This window comes from Ixodes scapularis, unplaced genomic scaffold (assembly GCF_016920785.2).
Source record: "Ixodes scapularis isolate PalLabHiFi unplaced genomic scaffold, ASM1692078v2 PGA_scaffold5__190_contigs__length_132052651, whole genome shotgun sequence".
NCBI lineage: Eukaryota > Metazoa > Arthropoda > Arachnida > Ixodida > Ixodidae > Ixodes > Ixodes scapularis.
Genome location: NW_024609880.1, coordinates 8,550,035 through 8,564,774, shown reverse-complemented (window position 1 = coordinate 8,564,774; position 14,740 = coordinate 8,550,035). Strand labels below are relative to the sequence as shown.

The window sequence follows — 14,740 nt, the reverse complement described above, 5'->3', positions numbered from 1 at the left end:
GTACATTACATTTAGCCTAATATTAGTGTACATTTAGAACACTACATGTATGCTTTTAGTGCACTAAATGTACACTATCAGTACATATATGCGGGGTGTCCCAAATAACTTGCACCAAACTTAAAAAAAAAAACGGGGCGTTCTGCGAGAGTGAAACCAACTGTACGCTGTTAGCAAGTCTCTTGCGAAAGTCCACGAATTTTTTTTAGTGCGTTTAGTTACTTAAGTAAGACTAACAAGCTAACCTTTGAAATCTTCGTTTAAAAGCCGAGGTGTGAATTGGAAAGTTGTCGAGCGCATTAAGAAACACCCAATTAAACTATTTTCAACAAGGTGCACTTTGCATGCTCCTTTTTCCTACACTCTAAGAAAAAAGTTGACCTCAAGGGACTAACGGCAGCATTTGGTCCTCTGAACTCCCAGTTGCTCCTCGAAAGGACCATCTGGCTCAAGCTAGGTACCGTGCGCAAAAGCTGGGGACTAACTGCGCTCGACTGGGACCAACCGATAGGCGTGCGCGAGCAAAAGCATCCATTAGTCCCCCTCAGACAGGGTGCATCTGTATGATTTAGTCCCCGAATGCAAACGGAATGTTCGCCAGGAGGACGGATGCTATTTCGCTTGTCTTGGGGATCGGCGAGACTCAGCCCAGCACGGCTGAAAGTGTTGACGAAACTCGGACGAAACTGGCGAATTTGTTTAATGTGCCAGGAACGTTAAGACATTGCATGGTAGAGCTTCACGCGTTGTGTGAAAGCGAGTGAACGAATGTGTTGACTCGACTTCTTCCAACTATCTCCTCAAAAACGATCTGTTGACATTCCAGAAGTCCCATTTACGTAATTTGCCTTCGCGCAAAAAATGTGCATACATCCAAACGCAACACCTCCAAATACTAACACTTTTTTTCTTTTAAAAATGAAACTTAACAGTTTGTAGAAGCCACGCTTTTAACAACGGAGTCTCGCAGTCAGAATAAATGGTCATTTCAATCCCTAAAACTGAGCATTCCCACCGGCGATATAAGCAGTCGCGCGATGCCACTAGATCGCATCGCAAAAAAAATCAGATGGTCACACCGGCGTGTGCGATAAGCGAGTCCAACGCCTTCGTTGGCGAGTCGTTTGTCGAAAACTCTCGCTCCGAACGCCGTTGATTTGCTCAGCCGCTCCGCGACTAGATCGCATCGCAAAAAAGTTGAGTCGAGAAGCGACTGCTCCAATCGCGTCGCTTTTTGCCCGCGATGGTCGCTTTTGCGATGGAAGTTATCGCGCGGCTAGATCGCATCGCCGGTGGGAACGCGCCTCCGTCTCTGTGTGACAAACCTTTCTGGGTAGTCCAATGTCGAACTAAAATCCGCAACGACACACTTGATGCACGGCACGTTCCACTTAAAGAGCACATTCAGGGGCAGTATCCAGACGCCTTCATGCCATCGTCGTCGCTGTTTCCAAAACAATCCAGATGAACTACGAAGAACGAACCACGCCCGGAACGTCACACCTGGCAGCACCCTACTAATACAAAACAAATGCAAACTAAAAAAAAAAAAAAGCCACTTGAGAAAGTTGAAAATGCTTAAGAGAGAAAGAGAAAAGAAAGAAAAAAAAGTGTCTGCTTGAGGTCACTCGACCGGCGTGTTGAAAGTGGCGACCGTCTCCCGTCCTTGGAGCTCTTCGGTGTCCTTGTGTCGTGTGCAGTGGGAGTGGGAAAAGAGATTATCTTCTGCGCGCACTGCCCCCTCCCCCCAATCCCCTACCCCGCATTCTTTGCTCCTTGTACACGCGGAGGGTTGGGCGTTGGTCAGATGGGGTCCGTCGGGAAAACGGGAAGTGTCTTTGTTTGAAAAGAACCTGTTTTTAGTAAGTTGAAAGTCGAAATACAGCCTTCGTCGGAGGCTGGTCGCCTTGTGTCGTCTCCGATCATGCCGGGATCGGGTTTGGATTCGCGGTACTGAAGCATTGCACTTGATCTGTTCTGACGTCGCAAGCCAAGGGAACTCGATTAAGGTATGTCGAAGTGCTTCTGTTTATGGTGTATTTATTAACTGTGGCTTCAGAAAGTGTTTTCTTTTGAGCGCGTTCTCTAGCTTGCAAAGCGCGCGCCATGCTCTATTCTTTTTGGCACCCCGGTTGCTGATTTTGTTATGCGGCACAGAGACCTCATATTCTATCGTATCGAGCGAAACGCCAGTTCTACCGATGGCTTATTTTTGTGTGTGTGTGTGTTTCGCAGACCCTGGCAGGATCGCTTGACCATAAACGCCTGTCCACATGCAGCGGAGCGCTACAGGCATAACGCTGACCTTGCGCTAAGCGCGTGCTGACGGGATCGGTCAAAAGCTTTGTATCGCACCGACAAAACTCATGCTCACGGCAGACGAAAAGTAGCTCATGACACGTGAGCAGCGCTACATCAGCGCTTCGCTGCGTGTGAGAACCGGCATTAATGGAGACATTTATTCGATTGTACACTAGACTTTCGCGTTGATGGCGGGAGATCATGCCGTCACTTTGAAGCATAGTTTGAGCACGAACGCGCTGGGTCTGTAATTCGCAGCGAACGGTCTACTAAAATCAATATTGCGCTGGTCTGCTGTCAACAGACTGCGTGTTGGATGTGAACCATTGTATCACTTATGCAGCCTATTTGTTAATTTATTATGCCTGTGTTATAACTTATATCTCATATATTTGTCAAGCGATTCGGTATTAATGCTGCCCTGTTACTAATAATCCAAATTCCTCGCAAACAGGAAAGAAGCTGCCGGAGCCCCAATAAGCGGTGCTGGGACCACGACCGACTTGGGCAGACGTCCCAGTGTCCAAGCCATCGTCGACGCAAGTGCGCTCTTCGGAATCTGGCCTTATCGTGGATTCTACCGCCCTGGAACTTTGACTTCAGTCATCCTTGAATGCGATGTGTATCTACGAGGCAATAAAGCTACTTTTAACCTGAACTCCACAATTTCGTTTCGGGAGATTTGTGGCACGGGACCAAATGAAAAAAATAAACCTTTAGTCCCAGAAGCCTAAATCCAAGGGCGCAACGTTTAGACCCAGGGGTCCAAGTGCAAGGGCCTAACAGTTAGTCCTCGGGGTTCATTTGAACCGGTGTAGCAGTTAGTCCCAGGGGTCCAAGCGCAAGGGTCTAACAGTTCGTCTTCGAGGTTCAATTGAAACGGTGTAACAGTTGGTCCCAAAGGACCAAGTGCAAGGGCCTAACAGTTGGTCCTCGAGGTGTAACTGAAAGGGTGCATCAGTTAGTCCCAACGGTGCTAGTGCGAGGGACTAACTGACGGGGCGCAACAGTTGCTCCCGTTACAGTTGCTCCCCTAGGGGACTAATGGTGGTGGCAGCGCATTTAGTCCCCCGAGGGACTAAGTCGCGCTCCCTTTTTTCTTAGAGTGTAGCCTTTAAAAAACGCTCGCGAAATACAAAAAACACCGCGTGACAACTCTCTTCCCAAATCACGGCGCGCAGGCGCGCCGCGAATGTGCGTTCTTTGAAGGCCGGAACAACAGCACGAAAGCGTATTACGTTGCAAACACTTCAACTGGGTGTTTCTCAATGCGCCATGCAACTTTACAATTGGCATCTTGGCCCTTAAAAGAATATTTGAAAGGTTAGTTGATTAACAGTAAGAAAGCACAAAACAAACAGAGGGACAAAAACAGACATGTACAAGCATGTCTGTTTTTGTCCCTCTGTTTGTTTTGTGCTTTCTTACTGTTACATCTGTCCCAACACGCTCGTCAAAGTCTTCTTAGTTGATTAGTCTTAGTTATTTAGATAACCAGGCGCATTAAAAAAATATGTTCCCTTTCCCTTGACGCTTGTAACGACAGTTGATCTCACTCCTGCAGAGCGCTCCGTTGTTTTTTAAGTATGGTACCAGTTATTTAGGACGCCGTGTATGTCGGGCGTTCTGAATGAAAAGAACGGTCTAAAATTAGCCAGACAAATCGGCGCCTGCATTTAAAAAGCTGACATTTCAAAGGTGTTTTTTTGAACGGCTGGATTCCAACTTGTGAAATTTCATGACATGTCGCTCCATTCTCGTGAAATGTTAAGAAACACCATTGACAACTTAACTGATGAAAATGCATAGGCGCCATTATCGGGATATGCACTCTGAAAAATGAGTCAGGAAATTTACGAGGAAAGTCTTGGCAGCTCCATTTCCAAAGCTTTCTCGTCAAAATAACGTACAATCATGTTATAAAATTGTGTGGGGAAAGTTTTAAAAAAAAGAGGCACCGGATTTTCAAGGTGCGAGTATAAACATGAAAATGACAATTGAATCATTTCCAAATCTTTCCTCGTGAAAGTAATGTACTGCCGTTTTCCAATATTGCCTATGAGAGCCGTCATTTTGATTTGCGGCTATGTACGTGAAAATTACGAGAGAATATTTGGCAGCCCTTTTTCCAAACATTCCCCGTGAAAATGAGGTACTAGCGTCTTCTGAAACTGTTTGAGAAAAGCAAGAAAAGATGCATTGCATTTTTCAACTGAAAGTATGTATGTGTAGCATACAAACATTATGACTAGTGTTCTTGATGCAATTGATAAGACAGAAATTGAAATCCTACTTATCACTTTATTCAAGTTTCCGAGCCTGCCTCTTTTTACACTTTCCTTTTTGATGAAGGTGTGGCATTACATCCTGCGTAGAAAGAGAAGAGAAAATTACCCTATGCCACCCTATGATATAACATCACATAACTGGCTCAAAGGACCACTATGTGATGAAGGCAAGACACTAACCACTTCATCCTGGCATAAGGGTGAGGAAAATCGGAAAATAGCATTTCTGAAAGCCTGATATGTCAAACATTGGTGGTGTGCCTTCTTTGCATGCCCAGGGCTATGCTACAGGTAATAGTGTTCCTTGCAGGACACAATATTTATCACCAAAAATCTTAGGCACCATGAAGGAAATGTGTGACAAACAATAGCCTTCTCCAGATTCAGGGTTGCAGCTGCTACATTTTAAGCACGTATGGATTGATGAAGGCCACATCGGAAACATTCGAGAATGGCCATTTTCAGGGATGTACTTATATTAACATTTTATTTTAAAAGTTTAGTATATTACGGTATTCGATATTGGTTTCAAGATTAGTTGTACAACTGTAAACGACTGAATTTTTGTGAAGGCTTAGTTTTTGCGAGTTTATCGAAATTGCTTAAAATTGGTCCTGCGAAAAAGTAACCCCATGAACACGAATGCATTAAACATTACTTCTGATTGCGTAATTTTGTACCTGCAAAGTATTCCCAACACTAACATTTCATAAAATGTATGAAATATTGAGCTCGCGAAAATAGAGTCGTTTATGCCATTCAAACCTTTCAGAGCGCTCGCAAAGTCACCATTGCGATGGATTTGCTTTGTTCAGTGCGCTTCTCCGCATGTGCAGTGCACTCCAGAGGTCAGTTCTGGATGAAATCCCAAGAATAAGACATTAGAACGTGGAACATATGCACTTTTTGATAAATTAGAATCTAAAAACGTTCACATCGAATGGTTTCCCAGGAGACTTCTCGGGTCCGAATGCACAATTACTCCGCAACAAGCAGGCTCTCTTGGAATGACAAAAAAAAAACAAAAAAACAGCGCCCTGAATGTTGTTCGAACCAGCACTCGGGGGAATTGAAAAGCCTGTCAAGCGCTCGCTATCAGTACAGGCCGCTTACTCCCGGTGGCTTCATACGCGTCTGCGCGATGCACCATCCAACAACCCATAATAGAGATCAGAGGGCGGACATCACTTTTACTCTTGTGATACAGTTCCCTGAAGGTTCCCATAGGCTGCAACCTGCTAGCTAAACTGGGTCAGGCCTGCAGCCCTGCGGGAAACGTCAATTCCACTCTTTTAGACGTAAACACCCGCATTTCGCGTGTACCTGAAAGAAGCTCTAACACAGAGGAAACAAAATGATTGGCCCTTCTTGAATGCATCCTTTGTTTTTCTGAGAACATAAATACAAGTCACATGCTATTACAGATTCAGTGGTGCGGCGTAATTTATGATGAGCACTTTTTTATATATAACTTCGAGCTTTTAGAGAAAAGAATGGGTCGGACATAAATGGTTGCTATGAACTATTCTATCCATTTACACATTACCTCTGATATCATAAAAGCACTAGAGCAGCGTAGGGCTGTACTGCATCAATCACAAATTTGTAACCAATTAAAAGATAGCATTTATTTAAATTAATACTATCGGCTATTATTCTTTGATAAAGAATAACTGAGCGAGTTGGTACGTTGGTAGTCTTTCAACTCCAGCGAATATTCAGGTCCTTTGAGTATTTTTTCACGTTTTTGCTTTTTCTAACTGCTCTGCCTTTTGTAGCGGCTTTCGACGCCACTAAAAAACGTGACATCCAAACTCACTTTATTCACAACACACAAACGCAAACTTGAAAAGCGTGCCACTTCGGCATACGCAAAGAGATCGTCCGTCTCTACGACACAGGCATCAGCACGGGCAAGAAATCATGCAGCTCGCTCTTGTAACGTTTCTCTCGCTCCCGCTTCTTGAAACAAATCGTTGGCGAGAGGCTGTTGGGACCACACGTCAGAACTAGCATGACCTGTGATTGCTTGACCTGCCGTCAGACTGCACTTGAACGCTCCGCAAAAGCGTCGTCGGGTGAGCGTCGTAGGACGGCGCCACCAACAGGCCCTTGGCTGGCCCGCGGTTCTGCTGCACGCGAATATTTCTCACTCTGCGGAGAGAGCCACACATTTTGAAGATACGCTCTTTTCAAATGACGAAACAACACCGGGTGAAGCATAGTTAGAATCAAGCGTATAGCTTAGAAAGCACACGGTACACGGCAAAGTTTGAAACAGCGGCGCACTACGCAGATACACACGAAACTTCCTCACCAGCGCTTTCACCCGTCGGCCATGACTGTCCGCCACTTACTTGCGTTGGTAAGACGCAGCGTCTCCCAGCTCTCAGTAAACGCTTGCTATTCTTGAACACGGTATTTGTAAGTAAGATATCTAGAATATCCGCCAAAACGGCTAAAACGTAAAAAGGAAGCTGTGCTCGAAGCCTCCCGTACTCTTACGGCCGCTGAACGGAAGTTGATTGCTTTCAAAGTTTTCAAAAGTTTTCAAAAGTTTTTTTTTTTCGCTCTTTGTTTTTTTTTAAGAGAAAACTAAGCAAATCAATATATAATAATAATATTAATGTCAGTATACTAATCTTTTTTTTTAATTGACCAAAATTCAGTCAATCTTAGGTATCTAAACTTTAGGTCTTCTTTTTCAGTGTAAAACCGAAACTATCTCAAGCAATTTCTCCCTTGTCGCCAAGGCTATTCTGATTCATCTGCGCATGCTTCCACTCCTAGGAGTTCGGCTTTTCTGGAAGGCTAGGCTCTCGCGGCAAATAATTAATGAGGGCAACCTCACATTTCAAAACAATAAACGTGTCCGATTTTTTTTTTTTTTTTTTTTTGGCAAGGCAAAGGCATAAATTTACGTCGATTTTTTTACCGCGTGGAACTCTCGATCGACCATATTGGCGTGTTTGTTGTTGCAAGTGTCAAGTTCTTTTCACGTGAATTGAGATGTCTTAGAGTTTTGTAAGATAATTCTACACCATAAAACACTTTCGGTGAAAGCTTGAGGTTGTTACTTGAAGGCGCCGATTTCTCCAGCCAATTTCAGAGCGAGCTTCCATTCATAACATTACTACGCTTAAGCGGTTAAGCTTAAGCGGTTAAGCTGATTTGCGCCTCATAAGACTATGCAAGGTGGAGCATCTCATGTCCCCGTTATTAGCCGTGGTTTCCTTTGCCTCCTGTCCTTTTGGTTGCTGTGAATGCAGATATCTGTAACAGCGTATATTGAGCTGAGACCTGCATTACAAAAACACTGTATCATCCTGCAAACGTTATTTGTCCGCTAGCCTATGAGACAGCACGCAAGTGGTGGTGCATTTTGAAAGCAGAGCATGTGCATGCTTTTGCATCAGCAGCATTAAACACTCGGTGCAATTGCCCTCGATTGTCTAGCTTCCAAATAGTGCTAACAGTTTTTTACAGTGAACGTTTATTCTTCAATACAGGTAACAAATACAGTTCAGGGAAAATAAAAGCTACCTTTGCAATAAAAGTAGACTTTATAATTGATAAATATAGTAGAAGTTACTAGCTAAAATAATTATTCACAAGTTAGATAACGCTACTTTCCGTGGCGTACAATGTACCGTATTTTCCGGGCTATACTCCGCGGACTATACATGTTTAAAAGTTGAAATTTCTGGCTGTGCGGACTATCTACGCGTGCGGACTATACAGGAATTATGTTTTTCAAGATCGTTGATTATGACGAGACGGGACGGATTTTGTGAATAAAAGAGTATGTTATTGATAATTTATGTATATTATAGGCTTTTTTTGTGAGCTAAGAAAACATATATATGTCAAGGTGTGCCGCGTATGAGAAGAATTTCGTGTCGACTAAGCACCAGGTGCGGACTATGCACTGGGTGCGTACTATGCAGCTGGTGCGGACTATTTAAGCAAAAAATTTCATTTTTAACCCCAAATTTGCCTCTGCGGACTATACACCGTGTGCGGACTGTAGTCCGGAAAATACGGTAGCTAATTTTCCTATTTGTGTTTTTTTAGGCGTATAGTCCATGTTGCATTTGCGACGTAAGTATGCTCTTACGATGCCAGTTCCGGTCGTTTCCCCGGGGTACTTTTGGACCACGTGGTCTGCAGTGAAATGAGAAATGAAGCATCCCTTGACACATTATGTCAGCTAAACCCGGTGATATTTTTAATCAACAGGTTTATAGAAAAAAAGGAGCTCGCTGCCACGTTGATGCAGTCTTCGTGTGTGTCGTGCGACTCTGCGAACATTACATGGGTGGATAACCGTGGAACATTTTTATTATTTAACTGAAATCTTTAAATTACCTTTTTTCTATTGCTGTTTTTATAGAGGCAGTCATTATTAGAGCCTAAGGCAATCAAAGCTATTAACGAAACAGCAAGGGGCTTTGAGATATTTATTTTTCAAGTTTTGCACTTTCTTCTTCCCATTCAAGAACCACGCGTGGTAGGGGCGTGGAAAGGAAAGAGTGACTTCGCAGTTTTGACATGGCATGTCGGTAATGGCATGTTTGTTTGCGTTAGTGAGAACTTCTCATATTGGAGTTCCATGCATTATTTAATTTTCTAGTGAAGTTACAACCCTTATAAAGTGCTGTCGGATTTAGCGTGAACGAACTTGCACACTTTTGACAGCGTGCCTTTGGTGGATGCTCCAGCATCTTACTTCCATCTGAAGCGACTATGTAAGCATAACATCTTGCGTTCTGTCCAGCGGGCTGTGTTTTAATCAGGCGACGAAAGGCAGACTTTTAGCTATGAATAACCCAAATCTCGTCGCGTTTTCGCAAATGGTCTCGGTAGGGCTATAGTTTATTCGTAGCCTCTTTAAAATTGAAAATTCAACATGGTCAATTACACTGCCAATTAAAAAAGTTAATTAGACAACGTACTGTTACGTTTATTTACTCATCTAATGTCCGCCGAGACTAGAAATATACTGTGAAAATGGCATCGGCCTATCTATCGCGTTTTTAATGTGTTGATCTGAAAAAATCGCACCATACATATATATATATGGGTGGTTTCATCTCAAATCGTGCAGGCAAAAAGGTTCGAATTTTTAATTTCGATGAAAAAAATATATGTTATGGCGCCGGTTCTAAAAACGCAGACGCCACAAACCGCAAGTTTGTCTACCTTTTCGTTCTCGAGTTATGAATTTTTAAAGAGGCCGCGGCGAAAAGCAGTGTTTTTCACACCCGTCGTGGGTCGGATGTTTCGCTTGATCTCCCGCCGTGGATTTTCAGTCCACATTATATTATCTTTTTTCAAGCACTCTGTGGACACATTTAAAAGGCTCCAATATCATAAAATAATTTTAGGCGTTTTTCTTTTTTTCTGTAAAAATGTCAAAAACGCCCCCTCGGTAAGTTGTTGACGAACTTTGACAATTAATTACTGGCGATCTACTTGGGTTACATCGGTAATTTTTATCTCCAAGGACAGCCCAAAACACGTTCTTTATTTGTATTATAAAATGACTCGGCTCTATAAAATATTCTTTGCGGTACGTTTACGTTAATATTATGTGAAAACCAAAAAGTACCATTTTTGAAATTGATTTTCTCAAAAAACCCATTTTTTTTTCATTTTTTGTTAAAATGTAGATGTGACAGTTTGCTACGCGTAAATCAAGTCGAGAAAGTGTATATTTTGTTTGTATGTCCTATATTTAAGTATCAATATCGTACAAAAACGTGTTTTTACGGCTCGAAATTGACGCGAATTGCGCGTCTTCACAAGCTTGGAAATAGTTTTTTTCTTTTTTTTTACGTTCCCACATAAAATGAAATACAGTATTTCCACCCTGTTATATTTATTGATTATTTACATTTTATTATAGGCGGCAAGCTACATCGGAGGAGTTCCAAGAAGATAAAGCAACACTTCTTAACAGACCAGCAGGTGTCGTAAATTTTTAACGTGTAGGAGTCGGCAGACGTCGTATTGATTCGGGGCCCTCATTGGCCTGCATGAACGTCCCGCCCTTTCGGAGCCAGCAGATGACCACGACCTTTCGCGCTCGTTGTGTTAGATGGGACGGCCCGTGACAGTAAAGCGAGCAGCGCACCCTGTGTCATGAGGAGTGAAATAGTACGATTCTGTCGTTGACGCGGCGAACAGTGACAGCCACCCAGGTGGAGTCAGTCAGAGTATTGCACAAGGGAAAGCAAAGGAATCGTTGCCTGAAAGGGTGAGGACACCACGGCCTTAAAATATCGACGGTCAACAACTGTTCTGCCAGTCAAAACAACGCTGCGTGCGCGCTAAAACCGGCGGCGCGGGACACAAATCCCGCAGACGCACACACGAAGATGGGCCGGTTTTGTTAGGGATGTGGGGAAATTTGAAACCAGTCATCCGTGCATGCGTGAAACGATACCGCCTGTTTGCCCTAGCTTCGTGCGCCCTATCCTTACCTTGAAACGGCCGTGCTCTCTCTCTCTCTCTCTCCGGGGAGATCCGATAGCACCGAAGGGTTGAGGAAGAAAACGAGAGAGGGACTGTTTAAATTTAATTATCCCCACCAACCCGCTCGTTCTGTCCTTATAAAGGGTTATCTCTTTTGGAAACAGCAAACCCCGGAGACTGTCATTAAAACGAGCGTGTTGGTGAATATACTTCTGTTTGTATTCTGCCCGGAGACTAGTTGGGTCGAAGTCAGCCTCCTTGTCAAATATAACCGCTTGTGAAGAGTGGGCTTCTCCCGAGATGAAAAGTTAGCGCCGGCTGACGTGTTCTTTTGAAAAAGGGAAGGGGAAAGAGAAAGTTTGAGAAACTGCAGAAACTACCTCGAAAGCTCCTCTCTCGATATGAAGCTTAAGGCATAGTCTCGGTTACCTTCTCGCGCATCGCCTGCTCGAATCTATTCTTCACTTTTTTTCGCACAGCCACTGTTCCGCACAGCCGTCGTGGATGGGCGTAATAGAGGGAGGAACAGATTCGAGCATCATCTGGACGCCGTCATCCTGCCAGACTTCAGTGTCGTGGGACCGACTCGTGTGTGTTTCTTCGCCCCGCTGAACTTTGTTTCTCGGGTGCGGTTTTTTCTGAACGTTTTTTTTTTTTTTTCAATGTTTTCTTACTAACTGTTTGTTAGCACTGTTCAGTTTATGGGTTTATTTTGTCATGGCGTAGCGACCTGGCGGTGATGTAGAGAGCGTGTTCGCACGCATTTGTTTGCGTCCCGTTTAGGGAATGCCCGGAGGAGTTGGTTTTTGTTCTTGCAATGTGCGGCTGAGTTTTCCCGTATTTATTAAATTATTTTTTTTTTGTTTTGTTTTACCTTTACGTGCCGTCGACTTCTTTGTCTGACTCTCGACCAGGCTTGGGCCTATCACTTTGCCACCGCTCGAACCTAAATACTTAATTTTTTAACGCAATTTTCGTTAAGATCGGAGTTGGGCAATTTAATTCCTATTTATTTATTTTTATTTCCTACCCCTCTCCATGACACACTCTCTGTGTGTTTCGGACCGTTTCTGTGTCACCACTTTTGTGTATTACGGAAGTGAAAGGGACATTCCCTGGTGACCTGTGCGATGTGCGGTGAACAAAACCCCAGTGTTTGGTTTCGGAAAGAATTGTATATAATATATCGACGATGTGGTGACTTTCTTTGTCTTAGTAATATGACAGCTAATAGCTAGTCGTGCTAGTTTACTGTGAAAGGTTTATAAATCGAAACAATACAACGTCTGTGCCTTTTCGTTATTGAAAGTCTACTAGGCCTGCTGATTTGGTTTTATATGTATCTCGTGGTTCCCGCTCTTATCAAAACATACATAAATATTCAATACCACAAAATCCGTTTATAATTGATTACAAAATGCAGAAGAAAATTCAAGAAAACTTTTTCACAATTCATAGAGACGCATGGGTCGCTATGTCTGACTTAGGTCTTGCAAAACAAAGACGTCTTTTTCTGATATTGAGGCCTAAATATAAAACATACAAACAAAATATACACTTTCTAGGCTTGATTTTCGTGTAGACAACTATCATATCTACATTTCAACAAAAAATAAAAAAAAATAAAAAATAGTTTTTTTGAGAAAATCAATTTCAAAAATGGTACTTTTTGGTTTTTGCATAATGTTAACGTAAACTTACCGTAAAGGATATATTATACAGCCGAGGCATTTTATAATAATTATAAAGAGCGTGTTTTGGTCTCTCCGTGGGCATAAAAAATATCGCTCTAACCCAAGTAGATCGCCAGTAATTAATTGTCAAAGTTCGTCAACAATTGACCGAGGAGGCGTTTTTGACATTTTTACGGAAAAACAGCAGAACGCCTAAAATTATTTCATGGTATTTGAGCCTTTTAAATATGTCCACACAGTGCTTGGAAAAAGATAATATAATGTGGACTGAAAATCCATGGCGGGTGATCAAGCGAAACATCCGACCCACGACGGGTGTGAAAAACGCTGCTTTTCGCCGCGGCCTATTTAAAATTTTATAAGTCGAGAACAAAAAATCAGACGAACTTGCGGTTTGTGGCAACTGCGGTTTTAGAAACGGCGCCATAACATATATTTTTTTCATCGAAATTAAAAAATTCGACTTTTTTGCCTGCACGATTTGAGATGAAACCACCCATATATATATATATATATATATATATATATATATATATATATATATATATATATATATATGTGTGTGTGTGTGTGTGTGTGTGTGTGTGTATGTGTGTGTGTGCACTTATAGTTTACTGATTTTGAACGACTTTTCACCAGCAGTACCCTAACTCTCTGCGACTCAAAAGGTGTGCATCCAATCCCAACTCCTCATTTCCACATTTTCTCGGCCGGACCGCTGACGTTTCCGCTGCACGTTTTCCACAAAATTGCGCCTTGGACGCTAGGCGTTGTTGTGTGCTTAATCTGGGGTGTCGAATGGGAGCATATATCTGGAGCGTTTTCTTAGGCGGTTATTCCGCAAGTGCGCAAAATAAGATATGCCGCGAGTATCCTCGTTGTAATGTTCCATACCCCATATTGCATTAGGGATTCCCCGTAGAACTCCTTAGTTTTTAGGGAATTCAGTACAACCTTCTTGCAAGTCCTATTTAAATATTATTCCTGCAAATGCTCAGCTTTATTGCCATCCGCGCCGAATCGAATTAGTGAGTTCTGCTTACTTTTATGCGCGAATATGTTCACAAGGAAGAGACAAACGTAGTGTTTTGAGCCTCAAATCCAAAAGTATCACGAAATAAAGCGCAGAGCACATTTCTGACATTTTCTTTTTTTTTTTGTAAGCACAGGGTTGCAAAGGTTAACAAAAAACAGCACGCATGCCACATCACGAGAGTTCTAAATACACTCCCGTTACTTCCCCTGTAGAGACATATATAAAGCAGCCCTTGTCGTCCCTCATTGTTTTACATATTATAATGCTTAGAACACCGTTTTGACTAGGGTCCGATTTTGGCTATGGAAAAAGCGACAGTTTTCGGGTGATCATTCCACTTTGCGGCACAGCGTGCGCAAATCAGCCAGTGAGATAGTTTTGACTCGTTCGGCAGTACACAATCGGGCAATATTTTTGTGAGGCGGTATCGCCAAAATACACACTGCGAGAGAGATCTCTCGGCATTTGGTGCTTGTCCTTAATACTTCTGTTTCTACCGGTGGATGCCAGCTTGCGCACGGCGGCCGACAAACTTGAGAATTGCACACAAAGCGCGGGTTGTTCGAGACTTGCAGCGTGAAATAGCGGACGCATAGCATAGGAAATAGCATTTTCAGCTTGCGTCCGATCTAAATTTTCCGCGGCGTACGGTTTGTAGCAGACGATCAACTTTTTCCCCTCTCTGTCCGCAGACGACGTTCGTTGTTCTCTTTTTTATGTCTGTCTGCTAATGAGAATTCGAAGCAGACGGACCGCACACCATCGCTCGCATTAGAAGACGAACCGTCTTCTAACGCTATTTTCGCTCGCTCCACGAGAAACAAATTATATATTGCCCCCGCTCTCGTATTGACCAAAATCAGAGCCTAGGTGAGAGCGCGACGGTGGTATGACATCTGGAATCCACATATCAGTTAAATAAATTGGGTTGCAGACGAAATCCT

General features: G+C 43.0%; 1 protein-coding gene across 1 annotated transcript in view; it reads right to left on the bottom strand.

Annotated features, from left to right (window-relative positions):
* Positions 1-14,740, bottom strand: part of LOC8042530 (parathyroid hormone/parathyroid hormone-related peptide receptor-like) — a 123,515-nt gene that overhangs the window by 25,584 nt on the left and 83,191 nt on the right. The window lies entirely within an intron of this gene.